This window comes from Rhamphochromis longiceps, linkage group LG16, assembly GCF_057381845.1.
Source record: "Rhamphochromis longiceps isolate RC_006_pf linkage group LG16, R_longiceps_female_GT1.1, whole genome shotgun sequence".
NCBI lineage: Eukaryota > Metazoa > Chordata > Actinopteri > Cichliformes > Cichlidae > Rhamphochromis > Rhamphochromis longiceps.
The window spans coordinates 16459797-16477320 of NC_140572.1; the positions used below are offsets into that span (position 1 = coordinate 16459797).

Consider the following 17524-nt stretch of genomic DNA (forward strand, 5'->3'; position numbering starts at 1 on the left):
GTACACTTTTGAATATTAACAAAAAATTAGGTGAGAGGTTCAAACAACAAACAAGTGAGTCCTCATAAACCTTTGATCTGATCTGAGGAACCTCAGCACATTAATGCCTCCTCACACTACAGCTACTGTCCAGCTACTGGCTTTTACCTCATTACTTCTACTACATGGAGTTGGAAACACCAGAAAGGCAATGGAAAGCTTCACCCGATTTGAAGTGGAGCATACCTGAAGATATTGTCATCTGCATTTAAGAGAAACACACAAAAGGAAAGAATGCCAAAGATGCCATAAGCTGAGCAAATAGGTGAGACCATATCAGAGAGAAGAGCCGTCTACACAACCAGTGACTTGAACCTCAACTGTAAGATTGATGAGAATAAATATGAGGTCAAGCTTTCGGTAAAAGCTTTCGCTGAGCTTCTCATGGCTGTTGTCCTTTTTAGGCATTAATGAAAGCATCTGAGTGGTTTTCAGCTATTAAACAGACAAAGATGGGTTAGAGCAGTTTGAGCCCACTGTTGTTATTAAAAAATGCACAGGATAATCTGGCTTGTGCATTTTGTACATTAGTGACTGTTCATTTATCATTTTGGTACAAAACTACACAAGGAAGGGTTATGGATGGAGGACTATAGATATATATATATATTATATATATGCACTCTTTGCTTTTAATTTTAGGCTCTCATCGTGCCGATTTCCTCCATTTGACACATTCTTGCCCTCATAAATAAGGTGGTGACGGTGCAAATTAGCCGCCTGTATCTCATGTCAACATCTACCCCAGGTCTAAGCCTGATCCTGTCCTTGTGTTTTGAAACAGATGGCTACTACTACAATAAAAAAAAGTAGCAAATTATTTTAGCAGCAGGCAGCGAAAGCAATTAACAACTGGCATAATGTGTTGATTAAAATCCAATCCAGTCTCAATGAAGGAAAAAAAACAACTTTTTTTCTTTTTTTATTCAGTCGCTTGGCGTCTATCCACCCCTCAAAGTATGCTGACCTTGACCTGATCACAGCTGTTGTTCACTTAAAGTAGAACTGAAATATGATTTGTTGAGCTCATCCAGCACCACTGGTGTAACTGCAGCATGAGAAGCTTACCTTATGAAAGAAGTTGTCTTTCATGTCATTTCATAAAGAATATAGTGTTTCTGCTGAAAACCATAGTCAAGTTACGGCTCACCCTCCCACACAAATTTTCAAGCTACCATTTTTTTCTGGATTCTTTTTACTCAGCCGATTCAAGAGTCTGATTTCTCCCCAATTAAAATAAAGACCTTCCATTTCATCAAAAACACTTCAAATTAAAAATGCTTGAGGTGTGTCTCTCAGATTTACACTGCGACTTTGACGCCGCGACTCCTCTGCTCCAAATATGATGAATGCACAAAGTCATTTTCAGGCTTTTACCTCATGTACCTCATCAACAGCAGTCAATTGCCACCCCACTGAACAGTGAGCACCGAGTGAGAGGCTTTACTTTGTCTTTGAGCCAGAAAATCTCATTTTCACTAAACACCTAATCAGTCCCATTCATCCGGCTATGGTTCCCTAGTTCCCCAGTCCTACACCTGGCTTTGCCGTCTTTAATTACTAGGAGAGTGGCTTTGTCTGATCAGGAGCCAAGATTAGAATATGAGTGGCAAATTCGGAAAGAAAATCATACAGGGTAAAACCAAGTCAATTACCCACCAATCAAAGTAGAAAGGCCTGTAATTGCAGGGAAACAATGAGAGCCTCTGCTTCAGTCTGAGCATTGAAGGTATTATTAGCAAGAAATAATGCCCACCTGGAGGGGGTGCTATGCTCAAACTATTAAATTTCACTGCAGCGAGCAATCTTTGAGATCACTGGAAAAGCATTTTTTAAATGCGACTATAACCCTCAGTGAGACATTGCATTATAATTTCATGTTTTTACTCTGCTATTATGTCAAATTGTGCATATGGCACTTGTGAGCAAGGATGCAGAAAATGGTTGAGACATTATAAAGAGGCAAAGCTTTTAGACTGCAATGTGCAAAATAGGCAGAAATAGACCAAGTACATGGAAATTACTTTTGCAATGTACTAGCAGAAGCGGCGTTATTGTACAGAAAGAAACAGTCTATCGCAAGAAAGATATGACTGTAAAATCAAACGATTCCTTCATTTCTTTGTTAAGATCGATGTCTTGTCACGGTTTTCTGTCCCAGTATCCTCTCTAGGGATTTTTGGAGTTCTGTATCAGCCTGAGAAAGTCTTCAAAGAGAGGAAAAGAAAAACAAATAGCAATGCAATGTTACACGCTACAGTGGGTTGAGCTAAAGAAATCTGCCTCAGGAATATTGTTCAGGCAAAAGAACAACATCTCTAAGTATCCATATGTAGGTTGTTATTAAAATACAAAAGAGTACATATATCATTTCCTCTGTCAATGATTTTAATGATTCTTTAATGTATTTGTCATGTGCCCCTTAATTTTACTGTGCCGTCATTGCAAGCCCAGACCCTGAGATCGAGTGTATAAAAGCCCAGGAAAAGAAATGGAGTGGCAGTGACAGATAGGCTGCCAGCTGACAGAAACCCCCACCAGGCTGCAGAATGGGATAGTTTGAGACAACTCAGGTACAAACTGACAACTTCAATTTTGCCTTTCCTTTGTTTTTGTTTTTTTCTTCTTCTCTCTCTCTCCTTTCACTTCCTCTTTGTGTGGTTGCATTTGAAGATTCCCAATTGCAATATCAAAAGAGAGCGCTGTTGTCATACAGTTTGTTTTCCAATTGTAACCTTTTGCTGCTCCTCAGTCATACTCAATTCTTCAGAATTCAAAAAATAGAAGAAAAATCTATCTCATGTGCAGGGCATGCAGATGCACATGCCTACATACAAACAGACGGGTACACGGACACACGCTCCAAACAAACAAAATCAAACAACATCAAACGGCATCAAAGTGAAAATCAGTGTCCTTCATGGACTGTGTGATGTTACAGATTATTTTCTGCTTGGCTTGGCATGGCTCTGATTTTTTAAGACAGTGTAGATCTGATCTGAAAATAACATTTTGAAATTGGCATGACAACTTCACAGCAATTAATTTCACACTGGGGACAGGACCTGCCAGGAAGAGAGAATACCTAAATGGCTGACTACAAGTTTTTTTAAAGGGTAAATACACATTTTAAATTGCTTATTTAATTTACTAAATACTATAACATACTATAAATATATATTCTTTTGCTTTTTTTTCTCAATGTCATTAGATTTTTCGCGCAGCTCTGATGATTGGATGCAACACACTTACTTAAATTTCATTGAGCAAACCCAGTTATCACAAAATACTGTTGTGCCCATCAATACTGTACTTAAAATCTATATGTATCTTCCAGAGGAGGTTCTGCCTTATGTACTAGAAACGGTAAAGAAGGCAAAGAAGCGAGTCAGTGAGTGTACCATCAAATGGTTTGTTAAGCTTAACCCAATCCTTGAGGATAAAGTTGGAGCAGTGTTCACACTGCCAGAAACAGGCCTCTTCAGTCTCCACACAGCTCATTATTGCTGATGTGAGTCGGCAAAAAAAAGAAGAAAGTCGTGGGATTAGCTTGAATGTTCTGTAAGTTTGCTGACTTTGGGCGTGCTGTATATGAATGACTGGACTTACCATAAAACAGTGCAGGAGTAATGGAGACCAAGGGATTGAGGCTCACTGGAGCGCAGACAAACACAGTCTCCGGGTGGGAGAGGGTGAAGCATCTTGGAGTTCAGACCGGATCGCTTTTTCCTGTTTGAAAACTTGAAATCATAGGATAATGATGGTAGAAATATTATAAAATGAAATAAATGTATCTCTCTTTATAAATGGGTTCAAAAGGAATTGAAATTTAAATCACATATAATTGATTGTGCAATCATTTATTTCCTATTGTGGCCCTGCTGTAAATCAATCATGTGACTATTTTTCTGTCTTTTTCTAAACTCACATAGAATAGAAATACTCTGCGCACACTGTTAGTCCTGTAAAGTGCTCCTATTTAAACTGACTGTTTGCAATAGCGCGCTGGCAGTTCATGTTTACACAGTAACTTACCACAGTAAATATTTTATTGGCATTTCCCGAGTTAGGGTTAAACCACCAAAAACTTGAAGCCTCCTTGTTACAGTATCTCCACTGTAAGTGAAGGGCAGGTGTCTGACCGCTGGCCACACTGTACAGGACCAAAAATGACATCCTTTGTACATTTTATATTTTGATTTATGTGTAACCTGTGTTGGCCCTTTTTGAAATAAACTCAGTAGAGTGATATTTTTTGCTGGGAAGTATTATATTGTATTATATTTCCTCAGAAAAGCTGAGAGCAGAAGCAGAAATATGTGAAAAGTGCTGATTGTTTGTCTTCCTGTCAGCAAGATTATGCAAAAACAACAAAAAGTGCAAAGCCATATAGAGCAGACCTTTAAAATGCTCTTTGCTTTATTACCAAGTAGCTCAAACTGTTTTTTAGTTTACCGTAACAGATTTCTCTCTCCGGTAGTTTTGCTGCTGTTCAGCTTCTTCAAATGTGAAGTAGGTCGGTAACTCTGCTCTTGCTCCTCAAGTACTCCCCTGAATGCTGTTTGTGCTGCTTTTTCTGACCACACAGTGAGACCTTCAAATAGACCCCCCCAAGAGTGAGAGAAGCATCTCAACACATTACCCAACATGTTATAGGTTTGGCATGAATGGAATGATGATAAGAACACACATTAGTCAGTCCTCTCGAAAGTGACATTTACTGTTATGTGGTTTGTGTTTCAGTGACTTGAATCTATAAATATTCTCATTACCGGTCACTTTTTAATATTGCTTTCTTTTGATTGACAGCAGTTCTTCTATACAGTAGAATATAACCCTGCAAGTTGATTTGGGAGTTATGTTTTGGCATTTTCCATTGAATTCTAAAATCCACAGTTTTTATGTGTTCCAGTATTTCACCGTAGTAGTATTTCACTTCTTTTGCAGTTTCCATTTTCCTGGTTAGTTTTGCTTGTGTTTTAATGTTTTTACATTCCTTGTGTATGACATCTGCCTGTTCCTTAACTCTGTATTTGCTTTTTTCTCTCTTTTTTTAAGTTTTACTTTTCTGCCTACGTCCTGTCTATTCTGACTGCACCGCTGGCTCTCTACCTGCGTTTGATCCTTTTGTGTGCATCAAAACTTCAGATTTTGGACTTTTACCTGCCCCTGGTGTCACGTGTTTCGATCCTCTCCTCTTTGAACCATCACATCGCATATGGATTCATTATCAGCCGACATATTCCGCATGATCTTGGTCTGCATGCAACAAAGAATACTTTCTTTTGTCATTTTTTTACGGTGTGACTCTGCTGCTTTTGAATAAAACATGATTGCTAAAATAATGTGCAACGGCGCTCTGAGCACTGAGCTAGCAAGGGATTCATTAGGATGAGTTTGAAGATAATCCAGCAGTGGAAGTAAATGCCAGCATCTAAAAAGTGTCTTTCTCACAGACAGTGATCCAACCACAGAACAACCAGCATCAATTAAAAAAAAGGAAATAAATCTGTATAAGCAATGTTCAAAACCACTTACACACATAAACCCTTCAAACGAACATCCACCTCATTGTTTAAAGAAACTGGAATTGGAACATTTAGTGTTTCAGATACCGTGTCTAACAAGTTTATTCAAATGTTTGTAATTAATCTACAAAATTATATTTGCCTAATATATTGACTATTTATCAACCAAAATACCCCAAAGCAACATTAAATGTGTTATCATTTAATTTTGAAGGGAAATTATAGCACATGTAAGTAAAGTGCTACATAGCACAGCACATAAAAACATAGTAGTTTTGGTATAAAAGACCTTAAAGATCATTTCTCAGTCACTACGCCTGATAAGACCCCGATAAAGTTTTATGTCTTTGAGCGGTAAACACTGATGTGCTTAAATGTGTCCTTTCTGATCTTCAACAGTGTTACCTGTTTATTAAAGGATGTTTAAATGGTAAATGGCCTGTATTTGTATAGCGCTTTTCTAGTCCCTAAGGACCCCAAAGCGCTTTACACAACCTGTCATCCACCCATTCACACACACTGGTGATGGCAAGCTACAATGTAGCCACAGCCACCCTGGGGCGCACTGACAGAGGCGAGGCTGCCGGACACTGGCGCCACCGGGCCCTCTGACCACCACCAGTAGGCAACGGGTGAAGTGTCTTGCCCAAGGACACAACGACCGAGACTGTCCAAGCCGGGGCTCAAACCGGCAACCTTCCGATTACAAGGCGAACTCCCAACTCTTGAGCCACGATCGCCACGATCGAACGAATGTTCATGTTTCAAAGACATCATACTTGAAATACTCAAAGTTATGTATGTCTGCTTGCTAACTCCTCCCAGGCACGTGAATCAAACGGGACCAAACTTAAACTTAAACTACCAGGATTGTTTTCGTGTATGTAGCTTTTGGAAATATTTCTATAAAACTCAAATCCTTGCAAATTATTTATACTAACTGATTACATCAACAGTTCAGCACATCTGTAAATTGTCGTTCTATGGCAACATTTCGTGTACGTCACATGTACTTTGTTGGCATAATGTGTACGTTATGGGTACGGGTATGGGTATATGGTACATGTACGCTGTTATTTGTAAATAAATGTTACTGAACGATTTTTAGTGCAGCAGCATTTTGGGGTAACTGGAATGTGTTGTGATGGATGTCTAAAAAAGTATATAAATATAAAAAACTGTTCATCAAACAGTGAAACTGATTACTTTGTCTTATACAATGAATATGTAGCTTGCGAAGAAGACGTACAAATATATGTATTGTTCATTTGTTTGGTGTTTATGGATAGCTATTTTTGCCATCTGGCTATATACGGTACTAAAACCAAGATAAAAAGAATAACATTAAATGACGTGAGCGAAGCGAACAAAGCGCCACATGCCTGGCAAAAAAAACTGGGCGGGTTTTTGCTAGTGTACATAAAAATATCATTTTTAACTCTTGTGAAGGAAACATAAAAAGCGTCCATGGAGAATGTAGTAATGAAGACTTTCTTTTTAATAGACACTATGGTCTTTTATCTACATTGTAATGTCTCTGATGTATTCCCACTACATCATTGTTACTGTTGTTCAAGATAACTTCAAATAAGGACGTTCTTCAAAACACAACTTTTAGGAGAATAAAAGCAACTTAACAAGGAAATGTCATGTCATATAAGAATAACCACACATGTGGTATGATGCTATACAACACTTTCTTAAATGCAGTCGTGCCCTATGAGTCACTTCCCCTGTATATCTGTGTATATCTGCACACATTATGAATGCCACGCTGGAAAAATCTTTTTTACAACTCAAGCTTCTTTTGTGATAAACATTGCAAAGAAGAAATGAACTTCCATATACCAGTCACTCATCCTTTGTGAATAATACTTAAGGACTCATTAACCCCTAATTTTATCTCCTAAATGTATGATTTCAGCATCTTAGGTCTGTTTTCAGCACGACATGAAACACCAAAAAACCAAAGCATAACTCGACACAAGTTCTGTCTGAATCAAGTGGTGATTTACACCATTGTGTAAAAGATTTTTAAAAATGCAGGTCCAAGACCGATGGCAGTTTTTGATGATCTTAACAAAGATTTCTGCCATGTACAGTAATAGACCTTTGTGGCCAAAGCAACTCTCAGCTGTACGCTGAACACTAATGACTCATAAAGCCTCACCGCCACCTCAACTTGACAAATGGCAAATGTCAGCGGCATATTCTCCTGGTAGGCATAATTTTATTAAGTGCAAATATCACTGTGCTCCTTAGGAGACACTCAAAGGTTAGACCAACAGCTGTAGCAGTTTCATGTGTATTAGCTGGGATTTTGCAGCAAGTCAGACTCCCCTGAGTTGATGGACACAACCAGTCAAGCATGAGGACGGATGCTCTAACTAAATGCAATAAGGAGAGGCTCGGGCTACGATCATGTTTATTTAAAAGTCTGGGACAATAACCTAATGGAGGACAGTAAGGTAAAGGGTTTGGGCAGAAGAAGGGGGGCTAGTGATGAGAGAAAGGCAAAGACAGACTGGTGGTATATAGAGGGGCAGATCATTTTTTTCCCCCGTTTATTGGCTGTGGTAATTTGTTGACTCACTCATCCATGAAGAGTCTTTATGTTTAATGCAGGCCTCCAGAGGGGGAAGGAGGGAAGTAGGGGGTGTAGGAAATGGAAAGACAGGCAATAGGGGGTTACGGGGTACCCTTAGAGATTAGCCTCCACCTCTTAGTGCGGGAGACGAAGGTAGATGAATATCAACCCTTAAAGTGGGCCTCAGATGCTAATCGGGGGTTTCATTTTGGCCTGACCCTGCTCACTAAACCTATCTAATAACTGATGGAAATGCCCTGAAATAAATGTTCAGATTTTGTGCTAAAGACTGGTCTGACCTTGCAGGTGTGTATGAACAAAATAAACTAAACTAATTCGACATCAACGTAATACCAAAGCGCAAAAGATGGAACCTTTGTTGAAATAATATGTATCTATGGTTTATGAACAGCATTCACTGATAATAATTTCTTCTTAACTTCCAGTTCAATGTCATCCAGCTGTCAGATGTATATCTGGACTTTGACGTGTGCTGTGGTCTGACATCCATCATCCTTATCCAGCTGTTAACGGCATGCATGACCTGACCTGGCCCTCGGAAGGTTCATGCCCACGAACATTTGTGGCCCACTGTTGGCCAAGGATCCCTGTGAATCCCATTTACAGAAGGGGTTACTATTGTCTGTTTTGCTTAAAGAAATGGGAATCTCAACCTGTCCTTAACATCTTCTGACGAATGCCAAACCCTAAACCTATCGTATTTTTAGTGTAGTTTCACACTGTGAGGTTTCATGGCAAATAAGCGTTAAAATAAGTTACTTTCTGTGGCAGTTGTTCAAATCTGCTTACAAAAGCTGTCTGTTAAAAGAGAAAACTAGCACCAGTAAGCAGGATATTGACACTTGATATATAGGCTACAGAAGAGTTTAGGTCTGAGGGTTGAAGTGTAAGAAGTTTTATGGTTGAGAATTTCATACTTCCCAAACTGTCCCAAGTATACACAACAAAACGCTAAGAAGCAAAAAAAAAAGACAAAAAAGTTATGTTTGCAACAGTTTTGTGTGAGATGTTTGTCAGAACATAAAAGTCCAGTGTGCAGCATTTGATTGACAGTTGAAAATTATATAGGAGGATTAATAGAACTGGGATTTCATTTCACTTCTTCATCCTAAGTCCCGTTAGAATTTAGTGGCAGGATTTTGGCAGGTCAAAAACTTAAACTAGAAGAAGACTCCCAAGGACAAGTGCAGGCAAACTACTACTAGGAGCAAAAGTTCCTGGAAAGTGCATATTTAGATAACCGGCATTTACTGGTGAACATGGAGAAATAGTTTTAGGTCAGGCATCATCAAGTGATGCTAAGCAAGAACGAGCTAAATTTAGAAGATCTCCAGTTAGGTTTTTTATGAAGCTGTTTTTATTGAGAACAGAGCAGAGCAGTTACTTGAAAGGTATGAGCATTACAAAGGCTGTTACTAAATGTAATCTGAATCAAATTAACCTCTATTTAAATGTGAAAAATTATGAGGTGGACCTTTGTAAAGGGGTCCTTGTCCCCCAAAATAATGACAATCCCTCATTTACATGAGGACTACATATCAAAACAGAAGTTACAACTGATACCAACTTATCTGTATTGATAATCGTACTGTACTGCAACAGAATCCAGCAGCAATAAAATGTTTTTTTCGTCTTTACTTGCTACATGCTTTTTAAAGCTTTCTGTCATGTTACTCTATAAACACACAAAGTTAACAATTCAGCTTCTTCTGAGATTCGCATCATATTAACTTCAGAACAAAGATGAGACTAACATTTAACTCCTCTTTCTTAACTTTCATCTATTTTGGTCCCCTTTGTTGGTTTATCATTCCTTGATATGTATGCTAGAGGTGTTACATTGCCACGAAACATCTCTTGGGCATCGAACTACATAAATAAAACTGTGAAGCTACCGGCTATAGAAACTGATGCTCATAAAGGAATCGGTGGATTGTTCCATATACCCTGTTGCCTAAAATAGCACATCTCAGGAGCATGATACATGATGTGCAAAACATCTGTGGCCCTGTATGAACCTTCTCAAGCGCTTGGTGAATTCTGCCTCTAGAGCAGGAGAATCTACACATGCAGACACATCAAGGCCGAGATGTATTTTCATTACCCAGCTGGTGTGTCTTGATGCTCCTCAGGGCGTGTTTCTGTTTACTGTATTTGTGTGTGCATGCATGCATTTGCACCGGCATGTATGTGTAACCATGTGCGTGTGTGTCCCAGTATCACTTCTTAGCACTCTCTCTCTCTGCACCAGTGCTGTCATAAGATAATGTGACAGGGTGTCAATCATACCAGGGCCTGAGGTACCGGGGCGACAAGAGGGATTTTGGCAGAACACTTTTGTGAGCAACACCAGGAAAGGGGCAACAGCAGGGTCCGCAGTACATAACAAATCAACTTAAGCACAGCCACGTCACACACGTCCTTTCTTTTTTTTTTGCCCCCTGCAATTTCCCTCTGGCCACTTTCAATTCATGCGGTCATTCTCCCGCTCTGAATCCTGACCCCTGTAAGAAAAAACCTGGTGGGAGTCACATGCAGACAAAGCATTTTGTCATGCCCTGAGAGAGCCATCCCTGGCAACAAGGGAATGATCTGATCCACCCCATCTTCATGCCCAGGGGCCTAGATTGTACAGTAGACTAGCTGGGTGCTGCCACTCTTCCACTCTGAGCCGTGATGTGTTATGATAGCTCCGTCATTCTATGAGGCAGGGCTACAGACACCTGTGGAGGCCCTGGATAAAGTTGATGAGGTTGGACAGGACTTAATCTCTGTCGCTGTCCATACAAGACTGTTGCTGACTGCAGGTGTTAAACAATTGTGGCAGTTGTGGATGTTTTGATTTGATTTGGTTTAGTAAGTATTTATGTTGCTGGATTTCATAGTTTTGACAATCACGCAAATTCCCTGATGCTAACATGTTATAATATTGTTGTGACATAGGCCTCTAAAAATCTGATGTGGCCACTCTGACACCACCCATTGTTTCTAAGAATGGGCTTTTTGTTTGTTTGAAACAAGTAATTAAGACTAAGTTGTAGATGAGAAAAAAATACCAAACTCATCCTGTCAGAAGGATGCTTTCATCCTTTGGGTGGCACTGTCACTTAGTGTTCGCTCTCACTTCCTGTTCCAGCACACAGTGGTATTTTTGTGTATCTTGTCTGCGTAGCAATTTAATTGAAACTTCTTATATGAACTTCTTATATCTTATATAAGATTAACTGCAGACTCGGCTTCCACCCTTGAAAAACCTGTAGCTAGCCAGGCCCCTGTAGCCGATGCAACTGAAGGTAGCGTAGGCCCCAACAGCTGCCCCCAGCAAACTGTCCCAAGCAACCGGGGAAACAGGATGGCTGGGTGACGGTGAGGAGGAAGCATAGTCTTAATGAGAAGCCACTGGTACACCACAAACCCAAAGCACCTTGAGGCAACTGTTGTTCTGATTTGGCGCTGTATAAAAAAAATTGAATAGAAGAGAAGAGAAGCCCAAGATACTGCACGCTTAAGCTAAGTCACTTGCAGGTATGGGAATCGAGAACTAGTAGTTCAATTCCGTGGAAATGTTAGCACTTAGAAACCAAACATTCGTTTTGAGAGAAACCTGGTCTGTTTTTAAGAGCATTTAATATAACCAGAGGAAGCAAAAGTGGTTGTTGGATTGTTTGAAAGTGATAAACTAATAGAGAGAAGTTATATACTAGTGGAGATTTTTGAAAAGAAAAAGAAATGCCTGCTTATGCATATCAAAAGTGTCTTAACCTGACAGAAGTAATGACATTTCATAGAGACCGTTTTGCACAGATATTCTCTTTAGTGTGTTTTGAGGACAAATTGTATGAAAACCACTGTTTTAAAAAATGCTTCTTTTTTGTGATCAAGAGTCTTACCTCCATTTAGCTATTAGTCCATCTTTTATATACAATCTTTGCTTTGAAGGTTTCTATATCATCAGTAATATGAAATCATATATCACCGTTATTGATTTGCCTACTAACCACGAGTCTAATGATTATGTGGAATATGAAAGAAACCGCCTGCACCAAGCTATAGTATGGTCTTACTTTGATTTAACGTGATAAATCATCTGCCCCAATACGGTAAAAAAATATATTTTAAAATACATTTTGAAATATATTTCAAAATATACAAAAATGGCCAAAAAATATATGTGCTAAAATACATTTTAAAATATATTTATATATTTAAAATGTATTTTAGCACATATATTTTTTGGCCATTTTTTGTATATTTTGAAATATATTTCAAAATGTATTTTAAAATACATTTTGAAATATGTTTATGTATTTTGAAATGTATTTTAGCACATATATTTTTTGGCCATTTTTTGTATATTTTGAAATATATTAATAAAATATATTTCAAAATACAATTTAAATTTATTTAAAATCATTCAAAAAAATATAAATTTAACCCTTCATATATTTCTAAGAAAACACATTCACATGTAACATCTGAAAGAAATCTTTATTTGATGTTTAAAACATACATATAGCATATCAATCAAGCAAGGAATATTCATTTTATAAGTTTATTCTCATTACATACTTAAACATTCTAAAAGAAACACACACACATATACATATATGTGTATATATATATATATATATATATATATATATATATATATATATATATACACACATACACACACACACATATGTGTGTGTATGTGTGTGTGATTGTATGAACATAAGTCAGCATACTTAAAATGTAATTTCTTTTCCTTTTCCAGCAGTCTCAGTTCCCCCAGCTTTCACGGCAATCCTCAAAGCCCTTCTGGACACGCTGGGAAACCCCTTCCGCCACTGTAACAAACAAAAGTCACAGTTCTATTACTTTTATCAGAGTTAAAATAAAAATGTGATTTATGTTAGCTGGCTTCATTTAGCAAACAGATATTTCTGTTTATATAGATACAGATATTAATACAGATATATTTTACGCATAATTTTACCTCTTTTTTTTCCTAGATGGGAAGTCTATCCAGTTCACATTACAGTAATGCTAACACCCCTTTTGGTCGTCTCTCCTTACCTTCCAGCATTCATAAATCTGTTGACCTTCTTTGTCTGAGACCAACCACTACAATGCATCATCACCTATTTGTATTGGTAACTTACTTTACAACCTATTTTAATGGTTGCAAAGTAAGTTACTTGTGCTGTATGCAATTTTAGATACACAGAAAGTCTTCACTTACTATATATGGCTGTCATAGTGTCCTTATCAAGGGCAGTTCTTCACTCTGCGCCGATGTCCGTTTTGCTCTGTCCTCCTATAAAAAGCATGAACATTTGAGTGTTTGACTAGTTTTAGATTTCCAAAAATTTGATATTTGTACAACTAAACATTTGAACTACAATATATGCTATTGAGCGATACTTTTATGGGTAATTTTTGGTAAAGAAACTGGTGACAGAGTTGTAGGCTTTTTAAAGTACTATTAGCTAACCATTTGAACTGACTTTCAAAGCTGATTACCTTTTAAATTGCTGTGGATCAAAACCTCCAGTGGGAAGGCGGCCATTAGAAGAACACGCACCATTGAACCTGAAAATAACAAAAACAAACAAAAAACAGAACAATATATAAGAGTCCGGTAGGGTAATAAATCTCTTCTGAAGCAATATAGTTCATTTTGGGTGAAAAACAAAACATTCCTCTAAAATATATATACTGACATCAGCAATCAACATCATGATTGTAATTATTTCCTTTTTAGTACATCTACTGCTGTTTGCATGTGTCAAGCACTACGACTGTATCTATGCATATGCAATGTCTAAGCAGTAGTATTGGTCTGAATGACAACAAACCTAACTAGTGTTTTGGAAAATCTGTTAGAAAACAGTTATTTCAATAATTATGATTAGCATGTGACACAGACACCACATAAAAAACTACAACAACAAATACTTACTTTAGGAGGATGGGGGAGGGCAGCATGAGGTTGAGACTTTGACATCTGTAAAAAACAAATTCATGTATTACAAACAAGTCACTTAAAAATACATTAATGTGGCAGACTGTTCCCTGCTCAGATGCAGTGTATGAGTACAATCAGGGCTGTCACAACAATGGGGTGGGGCCAAGTGGCTGCAACCCTAGGTACAATGTGCAGGTATATATAATTACATATAATATATGTGAATAAAGCAAGAATCTGTTTAGGTTAGTCACTGTGCTGACTGATGCTTGCTAGGTTTATATGATTGCAAACTGCACAAAAACAACAACAGCAACAACATTAATGACAATGACAAACAAAATTACTTACATTTATGTAAATCTCACATTAGGAAGATCTGCATTCGATTTCATGGGCTGAAATAAATAGGCAGAAACATTACTGCTAAAAAAATAAAAAACAAAAACTCTAAAAAGCCTAAAAATGACTTAAAAAGCAAGGAAATGTGGAACATTGTAATTAGCGAACATTAATAAAGCATAACTGTTCTTTGTTTCTAACCTTGGTAAGTACTCTGTAGCCAGAAGGAGAGGTAGGATTTCTGTGAAAGCCAAATTAAATGTGAATAGGCTTTGATAGTTATTGAGAAGGCAGAATAATAAGAAAAGGCAAAAGTACGTCACAATATAATTAATTAAGTTACATATTTTGATTACCAAATTATGGAAGCGTGGAGCTGCCACCCAGGCAAAAGAAAAATAGAGCTGTATCACGTTATGACGTGAAATGTTTATTGTTCTAACATTATGCTTTTCATGTTTGTATAATATAATATCACGTTATTATAATATACATAATTGTCACGTTCGCACAATATTGTACGGACGTGATAATTATGTACATTTTTCGTACAATGTTGTTCAAACATGTTGTTCAAACATGATAGTATATTGTTAGAACGATAAACTTTTCACGTTATAACGTGATATACTTATATTTCTCTTTTGCCTGGGTGGCAGCTCTACGCTTCCGTTCCAAATACACGAGAATAAAGTAATATTATATGGGAAAAGGCACCTGCTAGCTTGATGATGGAGGCTTCTTAGACTGGCCACCCGCCTTGGCTTCTTGTCGCCACTCCACGAAATAAAGGTCCGTTTCCTCCATGCCGGCTAATTATTCATCCTCATTAAAATCTCGTATATGTTCAGTTGGCAGAATTGAGAATTTTACATCTTCCAACCACTTAATTAACGCGAACATAATCGGCTTGTTTCTTCCTGTCTCCTGTATCCGGCCGTTCCTCTCGCTGTCAAATTTCGCGCCTCAGAGACGTCGTTATTTTTCAAAAAAAAAAAAAAGAAGAAAGAAAGAAAGAAACAGCAACAACTACTAAAGAGAGTTTTGCACGTTCATTGCACATTTGTGGGAATGTTTAAATATTTAATTTTTATTAATTACTTTTCATTATATCTTTATTTTTTAAACCACCGTGGCAATGCGCATGCGCATACACTCCTGCACGCAAAGGGCTTTGGAGTTGACGTAATGTCGCAGTGCATTGTGGGAGCGCAGCACCATCTTGGCAGGTCACGAATCAAAACAAGATTGCTACGAACCATTCTGAAACGTAGCTCAAAAGAAAATGACGGTATAGAGACAGATTCTGTCCAGATGCAAAGAGACGGTACTTGATTGTTGAAATGTGGACCCGTATGAAATATAGCCGTGGAGTAGAAACCCTGAAGACCAAACCGCTATTGACTTAGCATGATCTACTCTCATACCTTGTCTGTGGAGTCAGAGCATACACGGCGCACCAATTTCGCAATTATAAATCTCTGGAGGCGCACATCCAATTCACCAAGGACTGGGTACAAGATTTGGCTATTTTTAAGCCTCCACGTTGTGAGTACGCCGTCATTCAAGCAAAGGTAAGTCAGCTTGAGTACTGCGAGTAAAATGCGTTTGATTCCCCCCAACATTCAAATTAGTGCTAGTAAAAATTCATTCGTGAGGGGGAAATTACAGTGAGAACATGTAGAGGCTCTGTTAGAGGGATAACATGGTGAGTTCAGTGCATTGATGTGACATTGTCCTGAAGGATTTAGTTATTCTTTATGGTTAAAGAAATTGCCCTAATTAATTCATATTTATTATAAATAATCCTAATTACACATCTTGCACACAAGAATTTCACTCACATGTGCTGTACCAATGTACCTGCACATGTGATGTGACAATAAAAAGTGATTCGATTTGTGATTTGATTTGATTTGCTTCCTTGTTTGTGTCCTGTGTCACTAAAAATACATTCATTACATACTTTAGGTTCATTTTTTGCTGATAGGTTTCTAAAAAGAAACATGCAGATTTAGAATATAACATGCAGCGTTCTATAGATGGATACATAAAAACACTTTATTTGTTACATTTATGATAAATGGATTTGAAAGTAAATAAAACACATTTGTGTCGGACTTGGCTTATTAAAGTTCTTGTCTTTAAATGAACTTTGTCTGTGTGTGTTTTAGGTCCTGCACTCTTAAAGACTGAATTGCAGCATTGCAGCCACAGGTCATTGTGAGCATCACAGGGAAGGTTGAAGCCGCCCACTGCAGCTGTATGACTAGAGTCGTGGAGACTTGCAGCCATGTCACTGCTCTTCTGTTTAATGTAGAAGCAACAGTGAGGATCTGTGGCACAAGGACTGTTACAGATGAACCTGCATACTGGGTTTTGCTGGGTAATATGACCAAGATACAGCCAGAGGTTGGCCATAAGATAGACTTCTCCTCTTCAGCTGCCCAAAAAAAAGGTTCTTGATCAAAACATAAACAGACCATTCGTTGTGACAGGTAAAAGAAGCCATCCTCAAAAAAGAAAAGTTCCACCTGCTACTGTGGAGGAGTTGGATCAACTGATGGGACAATATTTTTCCAAGCATAGTTCTGTTCTGAATAACCCATAATGTTTTAATTTAGGGGGCCATGTAAATACTTTGCATTTACTGAATATGTACTTACTAAATACCACTGTTCAAAAGTTGAATAAAGAAACAAAGAAATGTTTGCCTATTTTTAATTAAAAGCACTTTGTCGAACATCACATCAGTTACAATGTAGAAAAAATGTTATGTATAGTTTACAAATGACAAAATGTTCACATAAAATCATGACAGCATTTGTATAATATCACCCACTACTAGCATTCTGTAATTTACTGTCTCTTTTGAAAACTTATCACTACATAAACAGCACAAGACTTAAAAGTATTTAACAAGAGCATTTTTCCCTGGTTTTACTACCACACTGGGGCACATGTTCACCAAAACGCAGCAAACCTTTGCCATCTTATCCAGGAAGGTCACCTTTTTACCCTCACATGGAAGAAGTAATCTGATTGGCATGGTGGTAT

At 37.9% G+C, this 17524-nt stretch overlaps 2 long non-coding RNA genes across 2 annotated transcripts; one reads left to right on the plus strand and one right to left on the minus strand.

Moving 5' to 3' along the window:
• Positions 1 to 14119: 14119 nt before the first annotated feature.
• On the minus strand, positions 14120 to 15411 carry LOC146650845 (uncharacterized). Its single transcript, XR_014907938.1, has 4 exons — positions 15185 to 15411; positions 14669 to 14708; positions 14477 to 14523; positions 14120 to 14164 (listed from the first exon to the last, which is right to left on the minus strand). It is a non-coding gene; the product is annotated as an uncharacterized LOC146650845 (long non-coding RNA).
• A 179-nt stretch (positions 15412 to 15590) lies between these two features.
• Positions 15591 to 17174, plus strand: LOC146650846 (uncharacterized). The gene is made up of 2 exons (XR_014908031.1): positions 15591 to 16041; positions 16642 to 17174. It is a non-coding gene; the product is annotated as an uncharacterized LOC146650846 (long non-coding RNA).
• Positions 17175 to 17524: the final 350 nt, after the last annotated feature.